The following is a 14,627-nucleotide window of genomic DNA, read 5'->3' as shown; positions in this document are numbered from 1 at the left end:
GATAACTCACATGAATATATAAAATTTAATTACCTGATACCTCAAATTTCAGAAAGTTTAGGACTTTACTGAAACACAAAACCTCTCCTCTTTAACAACATAAACAGTGTGTTTGCAGCTTAAAGAGTCTGCTAAAGGACAAATCTTTCATGAAGAATCACAGCTGAAAGATTCACAATTGTTGGTAAACTTTACAAGCGCACTTTTCAGGAATAAATTTTACATTTTTGTAGTAGCTTTGAGATTATCTTCAAAATCTGTCCTTCCAGTCTTACATAACAAAAGCTTTACATGGTTTTACTTCCTTTCATCTAGTATAAAATGCATTGACTTTTTCAGATAAACAGTACATTTGATTTTTTTGTTGTTGGCTTTGTCTATACTTAAAGGATGAAATAATTATGCATTATACATTATACACAAAGGGTTAAAATTCTTGTTGATTTTAAAAAGAGATTATAACACAAATCATATCAACAAATCCAGAAATGTCACATAGCTTTACCACTAAAAATACTCTATTCAAGTGTCCAAGCAGGGTCTAAATGAATCTTCATATAGAAAAGATAAAAGAATAAATAAATAGGAATTTTCATTACTAAGGCTCTCAAAATATATTCAGTGCAATAAATATATAAATTACTTAGATGTCAGACAATTCGATTTTATAAACATTCTATAAGAACACTTCAGATATATAGTAATAGTTAATCTACATAGATGACTGTTTAAAAGGGGAAATGTACACCTTTGTTCAACTCCAGCCAAAGAAACTTTAGCATGCAAATCTTATTATATATCATGTGGTACTACATTTTAAATAGAAGCAGATTAACCTCTTCATTAATATAACTATTTTTAGAAGTTGCTTTTTTGCATAAAGTGACAGATATAATATTTGAGAAGTATTTTCCCAGTCTACTGGGTAATTTTTTGTAACCATGTGTTTATTTGGCCCAAGTTCAAATGCTCAAAATTTATAGTAGAAAAAGTCCATGGTGACCATATAGTACAATCCCTTATTTCCTGGTGATGAAATGGCTATGAGCAACAATCAACTGAAGGCTTTAGAATCCTGATGACCAAGACAAGTCTGTAGTAGGGATAACCCAAAAAGCAGAGTTCCACACCCTGACATAGGATGTGCTGCATACCTCGACACAACCATGTCAGGCATCCACAAAATCATGAACTCTCTTGTCTTCTGTTTCAGTTTGCAAAAACTGCTGGAATGCAATACACCAGAAATGGATCAGCTTTTATAAAGGGGATTTATTTAGTTACAAATTTACAGTGCCTTGGAGGAAAGGCAACTAGCATTCATCTGGGTTTTTCTGTCACATGGGAAGGCATATGGTGACGTCTGCTAACTCTCTTTCCAAGTTTCTGGGTTCAAATGGATTTCTCCAGAGCATTTCTTCTCTGAGAGCATTTCTTCTCTGCATCTCCAAACATCTGAGATGCACTGAGTTGTGTTGAGCTGCTGAGCTATGAGATGAGCTGTGCTGTGCTGGGCTGTTTTTCTCCTGACTCCTTCTTTTAAGCCTCACTCATTGAGAAAGGCATTCAACTTAGCTGACTGCAGATGTAATCAGCCATAGATGAAATTCACATGCTGATGATTTATGTCCACACCAACATAACAGGCGGGCACCATCACCTGGCCAAGTTGACACTTGAACTTAACTACTATATCTTCCAATAATTTCTCTTCTTCAAATATACCCTCTATATCCACATTACACACACATCCACATAGTTACCTCACATGCAAAAACAAAACACAAACCAGTTTGTTATGTTGATAATATTTCCTCTTTTAGACCTATCCCCACAGTTATTCTGTGGACTCAGTCAAAATTGAGCTACAAAGCCACAATACCTACTTTATAATTTTAATGACAATAAGTTGACATTTCAGGTATGCTATCTCATTTCCTGAATTCTGTAAGCTGCCCTAAATTTCCCCATAATTTTTCCATTATTTAGGCCTCCTTTTATGTCACTAAATTTGGTATGTATTTTTCATGGCTTGAGATTTAGGATTGTCATTATTACCTGTGTTGATAGATTATTCTGCAATTATGAATTTTATTCTATTATGTAAAACACATACCTAGAATTGTAGATTGATTATCTGAGACCACAGTTATCTCTCCTGTCACAGCACCCTGGTCAAGAGAAAGAATATTAACAATAACCCCAATTCTGTCAGGGCTGTGACGTTAAACCACAAATGAGATTTCATTTTATATGCATGAATCACCAGTATGGCTATTGCCATATTTCTTTATAATTTTTCCTTAAAAATAACAGATTTTACATTCATTGTCTTTCAACTTACTAGTGTCTTATTTCTTGGAGTTGTGACAACATGCTTATGATATGTACCAACAGCTACAAGCAAGATAGAGAATAGATATCTCACTCCAAAAAGCACTTCTATGACTCTTTGAATTCAACCACTTCCTTACTCCCCAGCTCTGTGGAAAGAGTTCTCTATTCTCTGAACGAATAGCATTGCCAAGATAAGAATACTGCATTAATGAAATCATCAGAAAGTAGCCTCTAGAGAATAAATTCTTACACTAACACCCTGATTAGGTGCATAAATATTTATGATTGTTATTTCTTCCTAGTGGATAGTCCCTTTTATTAATATATGGGGTCCTTCTTTGTCTCTTATAACAGTTTTGCGTTTAAAGTCTAGTTTATCCAATCCTAATATAGCTACTCCATCTCTTTTTGGTTACGGTTCCCATGGAAGATCTTTTTCCAACCTTTCGCTTTCAGCCAATTTGTGTCCTTGGGTCTAAGGTGAGTCTCTCATAGACTGCATATAAATGGATTCATTCTGCCAATCTGTGTCTTTTGATTGGAGGGTCTAATGCATTAACGTTCAATGTTATTATTGTTAAGGCAGTACTTACCTCAACCACTTTACCCTTTGGTATTTATATGTCATATCTTATTTTTGTCTCTCTTTTTACTCTCTCAGCTATCTTTTCTTTTGACATATCACTCTAAGTCTCTGTCTCTTGTCTTTTCCTTTCAGTTTTCAGGACTCCCTTTATTACTTCTTGCAGAGCAGGTCTCTTGATGAACTCTTTCTGTTTCTGTTCATCTGTGAATGTTTTAAACCACCTTAATTTTTGAGGGACAGTTTTTCCAGGTATAGAATTCCTGGCTGGCAATTTTTCTCTTTCAGAACCTTAAATATATCATGCCACTGCCTTCTCCCCTCCATGGTTTCTGATGAGAAATTGGCACTTATTTGTATTGCAGTTCCCTTGTGACAAATAGCTTTTCTCTTATTGCCTTCAGGATTCTCTCTTTATCTTTGGCATTTGTCATTCTGATTAGCATGTATATGGGATGAAGTAGGTCTATTAAGATTCATTCTGTTTGGAATATATTGTGCTTCTTGGAAGCTTCTTGTGCTTTTTTATGTCTTTCATAAGAGTTGGGAAATTTGGACAATCATTTCAACAAATATTTTTTCTGCCTCTTTTCCTTGCCTTCTCCTTCTGGGACCTATGACATGTATATTCATGTACTTCGTGCTGTCATTCAAGTCCCTGAGACCTTTTTTTTTTCCATCTGCTCAAATTTTTTTCCCATTGTGTTCTCTATCTGTTCTTCAGTCTGTAGGAATTTGATTGTCTTGTCTTCTTTTTTGCTAATTCTTTCCTCTGCCTCTTCGTATATGCTGTTGTATACCTCTAACATGTTTTTAATCTCCTCTGTTTTCCCTTTTTTCCCCATTACTTCTCTCCTATCTTTTTATACTTTCAAATTATCCTCTATGCTTAGCCAATGTCCTCTTAATATATTTTATTTCTTTGGCCATGCTTTCCTTATCTCCTTCAATTTATTTAGGAGATTTGTTTGAACACTTTTTGATTAGTTGTTCTTAATTCTGTGTCTTCTTCAAAATGTTAAATTGTTCTTCTTACTCAGCCATACCTTCTTTTTTCTTAGTATGGCTTGTAATTTTTTGCTGATTTCTGGGTATCTGATTATCTTGATGAGTTAACACTGAAGGTCAGTTTCTCTCTCTCTCTCTTTTTAGGGTTTAATTGTTGATTGGCTTTGTGTTACAGCTCTTCTTTGACAATTCATCCAGCTTATTCTAGACCTTTAGAATAGCCCTGTTTAACTGATCAGATTTTTAGCTCCTTTTCATCTGATTCTTACTCTAAATTTGTAGTACAATTTTTAAGGTTGTACTATTTGTGCAATTGTTTCACCACTAAGAGAAAGTTTTCTAATCTCTGTTCCTTCTCCAGGAATCATGATTTATTCTGTTTGTTTTTGTGCAAAATTTTCTTCCCAACTCCCAGATTTTCTTAAATTGTCTCCCTCACTCAGTGTCCCATTTTCCTTTCACTTCTCAGTCCCGGGAACCTCCATTTTGCAGCAGCTTAAGTTAACCTTCTCCCCTCCCTTGTTTTTCCTTCTGAGGCTTTTTTTACTTCTGATTTATTCCCTTTTAGGGTATCCCACCCAGGGGACCCATATGGGATCAATACAGAAAGGTGGGTCACTCCAGAAAAGTCTGGTTTGTATATAGGTGGTCCAGCCAAAAGAAACTGGATTGAGTGATTGTACCACTTGACACACAAGATTTCTTCCCTACTTGTCCACCCTGGGAGTCCTTACGCATATAGCACTGTCAAGCTTGTGTTCCACCCTGGGTTTCTGTGGACTTGGTACCTGGTGCCTGGATATGCTTGGGATTCTAACATGCTGTGAGGCCCTCTATAATCAGAACCACTGTGGGAGAGAGGGAACTTGGCCGCTTTGTTGCTGAGGGAGTCCCATGCTGCACAGGACTGAGGGAGGTGGAGGGAGAAGGAGAGTGATCAGCATTTGTTATAGCAGTTTTCTTACCTGATATTCTTCTTTTTCTTTGCTTCAGCATTTGTGAAGTCCTTCCCTAATCTTCTATACTCCAGAGTTTTACGCAAGTTGCATTTGTCCTTTTATTCATTGAATCTCTGGAAAGTTTTTTCCAGAAATGTCTCACATTGCTATGTTGATGATGTCATTGATATTCCATTTAAATTTTGAAGAGAAAATTATGGTTCACATGGAAAGAAAAATAACAATGGAAAAAGTATGTTTTGCTATTTGTATTATGGAAAAAAATTGGTCAGCTCACAGTCAAAACTATACTTGCATATACTTTTTAAAGGTCTGTGGTGCTCTGTAATGCTTGTATTCACTGAATACCTGTTAAGAAATACAAATATTATATAACAGACTTTGAAAAGTTACTTTAGGAGCCAATATAAACATAATGGATTGTAAACATATTAGATTGAACATATGAACGTAATGGATTAAGGCCAATAACCAAAATAATAGCTAAAGTGTTACGATCTTTTTCTATGACAGGCACTGTAACAAACATTCTTTATGTGTTATTTTATTTAATCTTTACAGCCAAATGAGATAGGTACTGATTTTTGTTTTCCATTATACAGGTAAGAATATGGAGGCTTCGACCAGGTAAGTAGCTTTCCCAAATCATACAACTAGTAAATGTTGAAACTATGATTGGAACATGAGCTTGAATCTAGAAACTATACTTTGAACACTTTACCATACTACCTTTTTACCTCTCAGTTTAATATTTGCATTGGAGTACAACTCTCCAATATCTACTGCATGTGGTAATACTGATGGGAAAGCTTAATATTTCACCTTAGTATTAGCTCCTGTTGTCATTAGTTATAACTTATCAGTCATTTCAGGTTGTTTTTTTTAGCTATTTACAGTTCAATATCTATTAGTATCTTTGAACAGGTGGATTTTAGCTGGATATACAGATCTAGGTATGATAAAAGGAGATACGTAATTTTCACAATATGTATGGTTTATTAAGGCTATACTTTGAAAAGTGACAATATTTGCATAAAAAACCCATGCTTTATTTTCGTTTTAAAAATCAACTTAGGGTTTTAATTTTGACTTGAACTTTCAACTAAAAACTGGCTCATTAACAATATTGGGAAAATGATACACTGTCTTTGTTGCATTCTATTCTGGTTTTTAACTTTTCTGTTTTTATCCTTTTAAAGTTTATTAAAAACAAAGGTATTGTAAATTATCACAATCCCTCTTTTATGAAAATATCTTATCATATTTTTCAAAATATATTTAAGGGCACATTTTATGATACTTGCTAGAACTCAAAATAGTGTGGTGGTGGCTACCCAGAGTTTTTCAATCCAGACAATTTTGAATAATTATTTACATGGTGCTGCATTTGATGCTATGAGTGATCAAAAGATGAAACTAATGCAGTCCTAACCTAAAAAGAAACAGTTGAGTAGATATGAATAAAATAGTCCACCCACCTCTATCTTTTGGGCACTTTACCCTCCTCTACTTTTCAGAATCCATGTCAGTACCTGGGGAAGCTAGAGCTGCAGTACAACCATAGCATTTTGGGAGGCTGGGAGAATGGACAACAAGGCTAGGAAGGTCATGGGGAGTCTAAATAGTGCTGTCTAATCAGTGTACTTCAAATGAGATGCAGGTGTGCCTGCCGCTTCAGGGGCGAGGTGGGCTCTGGGGTGGCTGGTGGTCTCAGGCTGTGAGCATCCTTGTCAATTTGTCCTAATGTACTAAGCATATATTTTATATGAATGCAGTAGAGGGAAAATGTTGGGAAGCCCTGTATTTCTAAGGAAATGATGAACAAAACAATTTGTTATTCTTATGAAATATGACACGAAGTATATGACATATTACCCAAATTTTGATTAGAGTAGACTATACTGTAATGTATTTCATATTTTCCTATAAACCAACTGATTTTTAAATACAGACGTATAGATACATATATAACTGCACACGCATACATAACTCAGTTCTAAACAATCCTAAGACAAAACTGACTTCTGAGGACAACCATCTTACATACCACTTCTGGATGTCTGCACATATGAGTTTACAAGAAGGTCAAAATGGCATTTTATAAGGTGAGTCACATAAAATACATGCTTTGAAGCAACGTGACTTTGAAGTGCTGCTAGTTTTGTTCAAATCCTCTTTCCTCTTTTCCATTGTAGAAATACAGTATTCAAAGGCACTTGCTGTCAGCAGTGAGCATTTTTATTTAGTTTTTCTAGCACTGTGGACAAAATACTGACAGCAAGCAGCCACTTTGAATTGTTTTACAAACTACTTATTTAAAGTTTTAGACAGTTTTCTCTAATAGGACTCCAATTGAACTGCAGAGACATTTAGCCAGTTGGCTATATCCAGAGTTAATTGGAAGTCTGACAAATAACAAATAACAGCTATATTGGTCTTATATTTATTTTTCAAGCCTAAGTTACTTTGTGGCTGAAAAGTTAGAACATTAATGCAGTCCCTAGTCTGATGCTTGTTTACTCTATGAGCATTATTATCTTTCGTGTTATAGGTAATATAATTATCTGATTCTTTGGAATAGATGTACAGTCTATTCATAGGTTTATGATCTTATGATTGAATAAAAATATGAAGCTAACATAAGCTTACCTTTTATAATTTAGATCCAATTCTTTCAGATGTCAATTTTAGTCAAGTTGTCTAAGTAGGAAATTTGCTTGAACAAACAGTTGAGAAAATGCAAATAAAATATGATATTTTTTCATTCTGACTGGCAAATATTTTTTTCAAAAGATTTATACTAACCATTGGTGACAGAAGTGTGTTGAAATGATATCCATCATACATTTTTTTTAAGTTAGAGAAGTTTTACTTTTATAGAAAAATCATGTAGAAAATACAGAACTCCCATATACTCCCTTGTTTTAGTTTTCTAGGAAGTTGAAGACAGATACCATGAAATAGGTTGGCTTAACAATGGGAATTTATTAGCTTACAAGCTTACAGTTTTGAGACTGAGAAAAATGTCCAAATGAAAGCATCATAAAGTCAATACTTTCTACCCAAAGATTAGCAATCCTGAACTCCTCTGCTGTATGGCAAGGACTATAGGTATTTCTGCTGGTCTCTCCCTTCTCTTCCAGGTTTTGTTGCTTTCAGCCTGTTGTTTCTGTGGTTCTCTCTCTCTCTCTGCATTCATCCAGTTTATAAAGGACTTCAGTAAGAAGATTAAGACCCATCCTGGGCCATGCCTTAACTGAGGTAACCTCCTGAAAACCTACGAACAATAGGTTTACACCTACAAGAATGGATTAGCTTTAAAAATATGATTTTCTGGGGTACAAACAGTTCCAAAACACCACACCCCTATTATTAATAACTTGCATTATGTGTACATTCATTATAATTGAAAGAACATTATAATTGCACTACTAATTCTAGTCCACGTTTTACATTAGAGTTCCTGTTTGTGTTGCACAATCCATTTTTGATTCCTTTTTATTCAACAATAATACATCCTAAAATTTCCCTTTTACTCCAAATACATAATTCAGTGTTAATTGCACTCAGAATGTTGTGCTACCATCTCCAACTTCCATTATCAAAACTTTTCCATTGTCCTAAATAGAAACTCTATACAATTTGATCATTATCTACTCATTCTCTACTACCAATATGGCTCATGGTAACCTATATTCTAATTTCTGATCTATGAATTTGTTTATTTTAATCATTTCATACTTTAGTTTGTCCCTTTGTCCCTGACTTATTTTGCTCAACATGATGCCTTCAAGGTTTGTCCACTAGAATGGCTACTGTTTTTAAAAAAACAAAATTACAAGTGTGGGAGATGATGTGGAAAAAAAGGAAAACCCTCTCTTTGTTGGTGGGAATGTAAAATAGTGCAACCACCCTGGAAGACAGTTTAGAAGTTCCTCAGAAGGTTAAATATAGAATTACAATATAATCCAGTAATCCCACCATAAGGTATATACTCAGAAGAACTGAAAGCAATAACTCAAACAGATATTTTCACTTCCATGTTCGTAGCAGCATTTTTCACAGTGGCCCAAAGATGGAGGGAACTCATATGGCCATCAACCAATTAATGGATAAACAAAATGTGGTATATATACACACAATGGAATATTGTTTGATTGTCAAAAGGAATGAAGTTCTGATCAATCTGACTTCATGGATGAACCTTGAAGACATCATGTTATATAGACATCATGTTTCTCTCTGCCCTCTATCAGCTCTGAACTCTCCATGCTTTCTGACTCTTATTCTGTTCATACAGGGCTCCAGTAAATGGATGAAGACCCACTTTGAATGGTGGGGCCACATCTCCATGGAAACAATTTATTCAAAAGTTCTCACCCAGCAAGAAGTCTTCCCCCCACAAGATTGGATAAAAGAACAAGGCTTTTCTAGGGTACATAGCAGCTTCAAACCAGCACAACCTGTTCTACCATCTTATATAGGGAGTGTTGAGATGGTGCTCTAGTTTGCTAGCTGCCGGGATGCAATATACCAGAAACGGAATGGCTTTTAAAAACGGAATTTAATCAGTTGCTAGTTTATAGTTCCAAGGCCAAGAAAATATCCCAATTAAAACAAATCTATAGAAATGTCCAATCTAAGGTGTCCAGGGAAAAATACCTTGGTTCAAGTAGGCCAATAAAGTTCAGGGTTTCTCTCTCATTCAAGAAGGCGCATGGTGAACACAGTCATGGTTTCTCCCTTGGCTGGAAGGGCACATGGCAAGCACAGCATCATCTGCTAGCTTTCTCTCCTGGCTTCCTGTTTCATGAAGCTCCCTGGGGAGCATTGTCCTTCTTCCTCTCCAGAGTCACTGGCTCGTGGACTCTCTGCTTTGTGGTGCTGCAGCATTCTCTGCTCTCTCCAAATCTCCTTCATTCTCCAAAATGTTTCCTCTTTTATAGGACTCCAGAAACTTCTCAAGACCAACCCACGTGGGTGGAGACATGTCGTCACCTAATCCAGTTTAACAACCACTCTTGATTAAATCACATCTCCAAGGAGATGCTCTGATTACAGTTTCAAACATACAGTATTGAATAGGGATTATTCTGCCTTTACAAAATAGGATTTAGATCAAAACATGGCTTTTCTAGGGGACATGCATCCTTTCAAACCAGCACATATGGTAAATTGTCTCTTTAGTTTTACAGGTCCACATATTGAAAGGAATTCTGCCCCAGCACTAGTGCTGAGGAGCACCTGATTTAGAAGACATAGTTGAAATTTTGTACATCTGAGCTAATGAGATTTAAGTAAGAGGATAGGAAAAGATCAGTTCCAATAATTTTCAAGTCTCTGGTTTTAACCTAGTCTGATGTCAGCTCTACCTCTGTTTTTCCCTCTCTTGTCTTTTGCTTTGTTGTTGATTTCTGTCACTTGTAACCAAAACATCCCTTCCTATTATGGACCACAAGTGAAATAAAACAAAATAATAACTAAGGGGGACTATCAGGAACAAAGACTTAAATCCTTAAAAACTTTAAAAAACTGATAAGAGAAAAATGAGGGGGGTGGAGGGGGGATGAGAGGGGGGAGGAGGAGGAGAGTGTGTGTGTGTGTGTGTGAGCGTGTGTGACTAGGCGAAGCCATTGCCCGTGCTGCACTTCCGCTTCTCTCCCAGCAAGTGCGAGAGACTCAGTGGCCAGGCCTGGCAGCAGCCACTGCGGAGGAGCCAAACACAAAGAGAAGGGCTGTTTGTGGGATGGGGGGGGGTCGCTATGTGTTAGATGATGATTCCAGGGCAGCACAAGCTCCTCCTCATTTTCATCCTCCAACCAGCAAACTGAGAAAGAAACAAACACCCCCAAGTAGAAGGAGAAATAAAGTCAGCATGACCAGAAACTCCAAACTCCTCTCCACCAGCGCCAAGAGGATTCAGAAGGAATTGGCAGACATGGCTTTAGACCCTCCACCTAACTGCAGTGCTGGTCCCAAAGGCGATAACATTGATGAGTAGAGATCAACCATTCTAGGGCCTCTGGGATCTGTGCATAAGGGTGGTGTATTCTTCCTTGATACCACTTTTACATGAGTATATCCCTTCAAACCTCCAAAGGTTACATTTTGGACAAGAATTTATCACTGTAATATTAACAGTCAAGGAGTTACATGTTTGGACGTATTGAAAGATAATTGGAGTCCAGCACTAAACTTTCTAATGTCCTTCTTTCTATTTGCTCACTTCTTACAGACTGTAATCCTGCCGATCCCTTGGTGGGAAGTATTGCCACTCAGTATATGACCAACAGAGCAGAACATGACAGAATGGCCAGGCCATAGACCAAGAGATATGCTACATAAATTGAGTTTTCACAATTCTTATATTATTTGTCTGTTACAGGAGAGAGCTGCTTATGATTTTGTGAGGGAGGCTGGGAATTGGTAAATGTATAAATAAATATATATTTCTATAGCAGATATTATTCAGTCTTATTTCCTAAGATTTTGTTGTAACTTAAGGTATCTTGCTACAGTAGACAGAATTGGTAATAGCATTTTTTAAAACTCTCATTAGTTCTGCAATATTGGCTGAAATGTAGTACAGAAAAGAACATATATTTAGACATTTGAGTTCAGTTTCTTATAGTATATAAATTTAAAGCAACCTAATTTTGTGAAGGATACCCACAAGGCCATTTATGTAAAGTCCTTCCAAGACTTTGCACTTTTTTGTTTAAAAAAAAAATCTCAATTTGTTTTTCCTTCTTGGGAGGTATATTAGTTAGGGTTCTCTAGAGAAACAGAATCAACAGGGAGCACTCGCAAATATAAAATTTATAAAAATGTCCACGTGATCATGGGACTGCAGAGTCCAAAATTCACAGGGCAGGCTGTGAAGCGATGATTCTGATGGAGGGTCTGGATGAACTCCACAAGAGAGGCTGGCCAGCTGAAGCAGGAAGAGAGCCTGTCTCTTCTGAATCCTCCTTAAAAGGCTTCCCGTGATTAGATTAAGCACCACTCATTGCAGAAGACACTCCCCTTGGCTGATTACAAATGGAATCAGCTGTGGATGCAGCTGACATGATCATGATTTAATTCTATGAAATGTCCTCATTGCAACAGACAGGCCAGAAATTTCCCAGCCAGACAAACAGGTACCACCACTTGGCCAAGTTGACACATAAACCCGCCCATGACAGGAGGGAACATTGGTATTGAATATAGGTTTTCAGAGACAGTCATCTCACATATACAAAATAGACACATGACTATTAGACACCATATAGGAAATGAGTAATGAGTAGTTGTGTATTTTATTTTATGTGTAATGAGTAGTTGTGTATTTTATTTTATGTGTAATGAGTAGTTGTGTATTTTATTTTATGTGCCAATCTACTTTATTGTAAAAAGATCAATAAAGGTTTGAATCAGGACTTGTGAAAACCTGTAGCGAAATACCTTAAGCTGTTAACTGTAAGGTGTGGAATAGGAGTTGCTCAGTGATTGGTTATATATTGTGGATTGCATAAGTCTGCATTTGTTACTGTGCTAATAAACAATATTAAAAACAAATGAACAAAATTAGCAGAGGGGAGAAAAACAGCATGGTTCACTCCTTCATATTTTTGGTCTATTAATTCCCTTCCCATTTTCTGGATTGGGGGCAGTCTGCAAATGCGGGGAAGGGTATTGAGATGAAAAGAGACAAAGGCCTTTTCTATTTATCTGGTAACTCTCTTTGCACTGACAGGCAGCACAAGCTTGCTCCTTTGTCCACTTATAGGGTCCCTGGGAACTCTCCCACAGGAGTTGTGGTAAATTGAATATATAGACCCCAATTTAGACTTTTTTTTAAAGCTTCCTTGCATTTCTGTGACTGTGAACTCATTGTGAATAGGATCTCTTGAAGATATTATTGTAGTTAAGGTAATGACCCAACTGAATAAAGATGGGGTTTAATCCAGATGCTAGAGTCTTTTATAAGCATGAGAAATTGAGACATAGAGAAAGCCCGGGGAGGAGCTGGAAGTCAGCAGAACCTAAAGAGAAAGGAGAGGATATCACCATTTCATGAGAAAGGCAATGAACGTGAGGCTTGTCAGCCAACCAGAAGGCTACTGACCCTTAGGAGGAAGCAAGACTTCCGGCCTCAGAAAACATTAGCCAGTGAATTCCTAATTAAATGGATTAGACCAACTCATTGTGTGGTAGTTTTCTTAGCAACCTGGCAAACTGAGACAGTGTCCTGCACTATGCTGTGTTCCTTGGAGGTCCATGCCATGGCCTTTCTTCTGAGGCCCCTTTCCTCAACAGGCAGTCTCTTATTTTATTACGCAAAGTGGGTCACACTGCCACTGTGACCATAATCATAGGCATTACAAGCAGTTCTTGAAGAAAGGTGGGTTATTGTGGGCTGAGTGGTCACACCAAAATTCAGAAAGGAATCATACCCATGGAGTAACAGGGTATCTTAATTAGTGGAATTACGTATGGTTTTAATTTCCTTTCTTTCTTTTGCCTCTGTCATGTACAGTTTCTATTTTCGTAAAATAATTTTTATCAATTGCATAGTGTAAACAAAAATTTTACTAATATAGTAAGGATCAGATTTGTCCCAGAGAAAGGTATTTGAGTGCTCAGAAAAAATTATGATTTTTAAATTTAATCTTATTCAGACATATATTTCAATGCTGTTAATTGCATTCAATGTGAGCAACACCGAAACTAACAATTATTTCTGATTGCTTGTGATTACCTTGAAAACTGATCCAAGTTACTATATAGACAGTATAGTCTATATTTATTTTTCATAAAGATATTTAATGTCACTTAAACAAGGATTTATTGATTTTTAAAAAATATTTATTCAGTGCAATGTAGTACCTAAACCATTCTTATTACAAAATATATTTTCTAGGTGAAGACAGATGTAATGTTCTGTCCTCTATATTACTAAGTGATTTTCATGGAACAAAAATTTTATGTGTATTTGCTAGACTACTGAAGATTATGGAAATCAAGTTGGTTTTGCTTAGTCAATCTTTACATGAAGTATGCTTTCTGAAACTCATCTGTCATTTATGAATTATATACAAACAGTGCAAAGCAGGTGAATTGTGCCAACACTGTAGAGGTGATTATTGTGTTTGGATTTATGTGAGCTCAAAGAATAAAGCAGTTGAAGGAGAGATAAATCAGCTGCCCTTTCTGTGAATGGCTTCCTTATGCATTAGTCATCTTTCTTTTGGAATTGTCTTATAATTCTAATGGCACAGTTCCTCACTAAGGTAATGTTACTCCTTCCTTTTTGTGGAAACTCCTTGTTGTCTCACAAGATCCATTTTCCTTACTTAGAATCCAGACTTTTAGGTGGGCCTCTTGCCAACCAGTAAAAGACTTCCTTCACCAGCCTGTCTTATGACTAGATGTGGCATTTGAATAAATCTAGGCCAATAATATATAAGTGGAACCATTATGGAACTCATGTGTAGTCTGGTACTCAGACTTAATGACAGTAGCCCTTTCAGACTATGAAGTAACTGAACTTGGGAACTGAACTTATGCAGTGAAAGCGATAAAGCAAAAGATAGGATTTTGAGTTTCAAGTGACATTATGAAGTCTCCATTCTAGCCCTAGATTGCTTAGCTCTGGACTGCTTTTACAGAAAAGAGATAAAGTTCTATGTGGTTTAAAACAGTGCTATGTTTTTCTGTTATATGCAGCTCAATCTTATAGACTGTGAAAATTTATT

The 14,627-nt window shown here is 36.4% G+C and overlaps 1 pseudogene; it reads left to right on the top strand.

Annotated features, from left to right (window-relative positions):
• The first annotated feature begins 6,977 nt into the window (after positions 1–6,977).
• On the top strand, positions 6,978–11,232 carry LOC143681167 (ubiquitin-conjugating enzyme E2 E1 pseudogene; annotated as a pseudogene).
• Positions 11,233–14,627: the final 3,395 nt, after the last annotated feature.

The sequence above is a fragment of the Tamandua tetradactyla genome, chromosome 1 (genome assembly GCF_023851605.1).
Source record: "Tamandua tetradactyla isolate mTamTet1 chromosome 1, mTamTet1.pri, whole genome shotgun sequence".
NCBI classification, from domain to species: domain Eukaryota; kingdom Metazoa; phylum Chordata; class Mammalia; order Pilosa; family Myrmecophagidae; genus Tamandua; species Tamandua tetradactyla.
This window is presented reverse-complemented; position numbering and strand designations above follow the sequence as displayed.